We start from the raw sequence: 5,122 nt of genomic DNA, 5'->3' as shown, positions 1-5,122 counted from the left end.
ATAATGACAGTTTTATAAGTTTTTTATTTACTTTTAGAAGTAAATACGAAAAAAAAATGTGCAAGAAGTGCAAAGCAAGAATATAGTAGTAAGCATGAATCACACATTCAGCTCTGGATAATATCAGACAATGACTTAAAGACACGTGAAATGAACTGCACTCTTGGAGTCTGTCTCTCCCCAAAGCACTATGCAAGGTAACTTGTTTAATATGGGAATTATAAAATGACACTTTGGTAACATTTCAAACTGTTGTATCGCGATACATAGCGATCAGTATGTCGAACTGTCACGCCCAGCTCGTACGATCCTCATGTGTGCCACGCCCCCCTAATTATACACACGTGCTTCCCCCTTGTACCCAGCTGTGTCCGATTATTTACGCCCAGTCCTGTCTATTTCAGTCCATGTCTTGCTTTCGTTCCTGGTCCGTCATTGATGTTAGTTAGTCGATGTTCGTGCTTCGTCCCGTTTTAGTGCTAATAAATCCCAGTTTCCCCGTGTTCTGCCTGCCTGTTTCCTGCCCGTGCGATCGCGCTCGCAACCAGTCCGAAACCTGACACGAACAAGGTTATACATCACACAAGCTTCCCACAAGAACCTGTAATTAGACTAAGCGCGTACCACACTGGGCCCGGCTGCCTTATACGGCAACCGAGCACGATCGCATCCTGCCCCCCTCCCCAGTTCTGCCCCTCTGTTGCACTTACTGGTCCGGACGCGAGCACGTTTTGTCATCAACCTGCAACTTTTTGTGTGAAAGAAACACAAGAAGCAAAGCTGTGTACCACAGTAGGGTAGAATTCATGGTTAATTTCGTGGCTTATTTGGGGCGGTTTTGAGTATGATGACACACACAGATTTGTCAAGTATACAAAGCAGAGGTTTTTATTTATTCGTGCTGCACGTACAGGAAGATCCACACTTTATCAAATATCTCAGGCAGACTGATGCTGCGCGGGATACCGGTGCGAAAAAGGTATTGCGGTACCGCATTTTTGAAAGCTGTTCGGTATTACATTACATTACATTTCTTTAGTACTTGTACTAATTACACTATTTTCGCTTCCGCTAACTATGGGATCATGACGATGGACTCTATATTTCAAAACCACTGCCGAAACTAAGTTATACACTAAGTTAGATCTGCACCCATCATGCTATATAAAATACTAAAACGTCAGCTAGTTAAGTATGATGTCCATAGCTTCACGTCAGTGATTTATGTCAGGGATATACATTGACGTCATCAAAGTTTGATGTTTGAATAATAAATAGATAATAAAGCATAATGTGCTGCGTGGGAAGTGTTTTATATGTGATCAGGTGATCAGTTTTATTATGGGATGTCACCAAGACAGGTAATGCTAATACTTAAAAGTAAATCGCATAATCATACAATGATAAGAAAGAGAATAAGGCAAAAACATTTCTTGAAATTTGGCCTGAGGGTGGTGCTAGAGTGATGGATGGATTGAACCCAAATTTGGTATGAATAGTTGGAACTGACCTCTATCGATGTGCCAAATTTCAAAAAAGTTGCCAATCAGCTCTATGGGCTGCCATAGACTCCCATGGCAAAAAGCATAATAATAGTGAAAACTACTAAAAACTATAGGTATCCTAATAATAATAGACTGTCATCTCTAAATTGCCCACAGTGTGTGAGTGAGTGCATTCCCTGCAATGGACTGGCATCCCATCCAAAAGTATACCATTGTGTCCTATGCTACCTGGGATAAGCTCCAGGCCCTCGACTCCAGGATATGCGGTACGAGGATGGATGAATAACAATCATGTTTATTTCAATTTCAATTATTGGCAAATATAAACATGTACCAAGGATAATAGCAATAAATACAGTATGCCAAAATAAATGCTAGAGGAGAATCCTGCAATTCCTGCCCCAGTCCTGGGTCTGGGGAGTTTATTCTCACTGAGATTGCATAGGATTCCTCTGGCTGCTGTTTTTCTCCCATACACGTGAAGTGCTACTTCTTCATTGCCCACATGTGAGCCAGTATGTGAGCCCTGATCCGGGCTACCATCCCGCCCAAGGCATTTCCTCTGTATGCTGCTTCCTGCAGCCCTGCAGTGGATAAAAGGAAAGGACAATGGTTTGTTGATTTATAGCACATATATTATTATATTTTATATTGTTCAAATACACATTACTCAGTAATAACTCAGTAACTACTCAAGTACAAATGATGAACAAATACAGTAACTGTTATGATTAAGAATGAACGAACGTGGGATCAGTATATAACTAATACTTTCTGGTTAATTAATAAATTAAGTAAGAGTGTACTACTTCAGGGGCGGCATGGTGGTGCTCTCATGCCCGGCTCGTACGATCCTCGTGTGTGCCATGCCCCCTGATTACCCACGTGTGCTTCCCTGATCTTGCCCAGCTGTGTCCACTTATTTTTGCCCAGTCTCGTCTATTCCAGTCCATGACTTGCCTTAGTTTCTGGTCTGTCATTGATGTTAGTTAGTCTTAGTGCTGTCTACTCCGTCCCGATCCCGAATAAATCCCAGTTTTCCCCGTACTCCGCCTGCTTGCCTGCTTCCTGTCCGCTTGTCAGCCTGTGCGCACTACCCGCTTTAACCAGCGAACTCTGACAGGTGCACTGGTTAGCACTGTTGCCTCACACCTCTGGGAACCGGGTTCGAGTCTCCGCCTGGGTCACATGTGTGTGGAGTTTGCATGTTCTCCCCATGTCGTCGTGGGGTTTCCCCCCACAGTCCAAAAAACATGCTGAGGCTAACTGGAGTTGCTAAATTGCCCGTAGGTGTGTGTGTGAGAGTGAATGGTGTGTGTGTGCCCTGCGACAGGCTGGCCCCTCATCCTGGGTTGTTCCCTGCCTTGTGCACATTGCTTCCGGGATAGGCTCCGGACCCCCCGCGACCCAGTAGGATAAGCGGTTTGGAAAATAGATGGATGGATGTACTACGACATTATTTGTGCCCCCTCAAGTAAAGTGTTGCTCCTAACTCATCTGGTCTTTTTATATGTTGTTAAAACATACTGAATTAATCCTTGCAAGAAATTCTTTGAGGGGGTTAGAGAGAAAATGCAGGATTCTGAATCCAGGACCTCAGCTATATCTTTTTTAAGTGTTTACGTGTAAACAGTCAAGACTAAACTATATGGGCTCATACTAAAATTAAAAATTCATGGCAAAGTGTTACTCCATTTTGAACAATATGAGCAGAGTATGCACAAGCTTTTTATGTGAGACACAGCTATATGCACTATATATTTGTGCTTCCCCTAGACTTCTTGAGACCTTAAATAGTGTGACATTTGCAATAGCGAAAGCCTTCGTTTTAAAGATGACTTTTCATGTTTTCACTTGAAATCATGTGGAAAGATCACATCTCCACGCACAAAGCTCTTTCATATTTTCTGAGAGCCATATTTCATATTTGCTGGCGAGCTGTCTCAAAATTTTATCAGTTCCATTCCAGCCCCCTATAATGCCTCTGCAAAGACTGAAAAAGATCCATCAAACGGTTATTGAGTTATGGTCTTAGCAGGGTCAAGCATCAAAACTGCTGCTTTTTTCATTATCACTATGTGGCGCTGCTTGCATTTTGGGACTGTTTCAAAATTAAATCAGTTCTAGTTCCTCACCAATACCTGTACAAAGTTTGAAAAGGATTCGTCGAACGGTTTTTGAGTTATTGGCTTGCATGCCAAAGTATCTGCAGCGACAGGGGAACAGTGCTAAAACCAAAAGTATTCCCTGAAGGCCAGGGAATACCATCCATCCATCCATTTTCTAAACCGCTTATCCTACTGGGTCGCGGGGGGTCCGGAGCCTATCCCGGAAGCAATGGGCACGAGGCAGGGAACAACCCAGGATGGGGGGCCAGCCCATCACAGGGCACACTCACACACCATTCACGCACACATGCACTCCTACGGGCAATTTAGCAACTCCAATTAGCCTGAAGGCCAGGGAATACAACAAAGGTAATTTATGCTTACAGATCTGAAATCAGCAGATCACATTTATGTACCATCATGTATGTTAAGTTCTTGTTGCTGTAAAGCGGAGAACTACTACACGGGAGAGAAGTATCCAGGCTGAAAAATATCTTCTGGAATTTTACTGAGGTCAGACTGTCATTGGCCCCAAAGTGGCATTCCCATATCAGTTGAAATATGCAATTGTCTGCATGCATAAACTTGCCTCTTACGCCATACTCCATGCTAGGAAATAGCTATGAAAAGATTGTCCTCGTACTCACCTCAATCTGGGAATACTATTGTTGTTAAATAGCTATGCATAAGATTACATTTGCCATGGCTGAGACTGAATCACTTTCAATCACTACATGATGGTTATTAGGCATTTAATTACTAGCGGCTGTCAGTGATTGTTAATTGCTGTATAGTAACTTGGGAGAATGACACTGTGGATGCTGGAGCAACCGGTGCTGTGTGCAGACTCACCCCTTTAATACGATGACAGTGTAGTTCTGCTTTAGCGGGATGATTACTGTGCATCTGGTGACAAAGATTTACGATGGATAATTTAAAACCCAAGTACTGGAATACTTTGCCAAACAGAACATCCTGATAAGCAAATTAATTTCATTATGAAACTTTAAAATAAAAGTTATTTTTGGTGATGGTAACTTTCAATTCCCCACGATTCCCCAGTTCCAGTCCTGCAGGCCTAGTCTGCACCCAGATTTTAATACTCAAACACCTTATTCAGCTCACCAGCCAATTGCCAGGTTTAGTAGGCATATTTGACAGGTCCTTGCAAACTGGTTCTCCAGGACTGGAATTGGGGAACCCTAATATATAGCATTATATACTGTACAGGTCCTTCTCAAAAAATTAGCATATTGTGAAAAAGTTCATTATTTTCTGTAATGTACTGATAAACATTAGACTTTCATACATTTTAGATTCATTACACACAACTGAAGTAGTTCAAGCCTTTTATTGTTTTAATATTTAATACCCTGCCCTTGATAAAACACAGTGGACCAACACCAGCAGCTGACATGGCACCCCAGACCATCACTGACTGTGGGTACTTGATTTCCGAATGACATGCAAAATTTGCTTTCATCCGAAAAAAGTACTTTGGACCACTGA

General features: G+C 42.4%; 1 pseudogene; it reads right to left on the bottom strand.

The window, feature by feature from the left end:
- LOC125723040 (cytohesin-1-like) overlaps positions 1 to 5,122 on the bottom strand; it is a 458,952-nt pseudogene that overhangs the window by 331,018 nt on the left and 122,812 nt on the right.

The sequence above is a fragment of the Brienomyrus brachyistius genome, unplaced genomic scaffold (assembly GCF_023856365.1).
Source record: "Brienomyrus brachyistius isolate T26 unplaced genomic scaffold, BBRACH_0.4 scaffold45, whole genome shotgun sequence".
NCBI lineage: Eukaryota > Metazoa > Chordata > Actinopteri > Osteoglossiformes > Mormyridae > Brienomyrus > Brienomyrus brachyistius.
The sequence above is the reverse complement of the archived record's forward strand: the minus strand, read 5'-3'. Positions and strand labels throughout refer to the sequence as shown.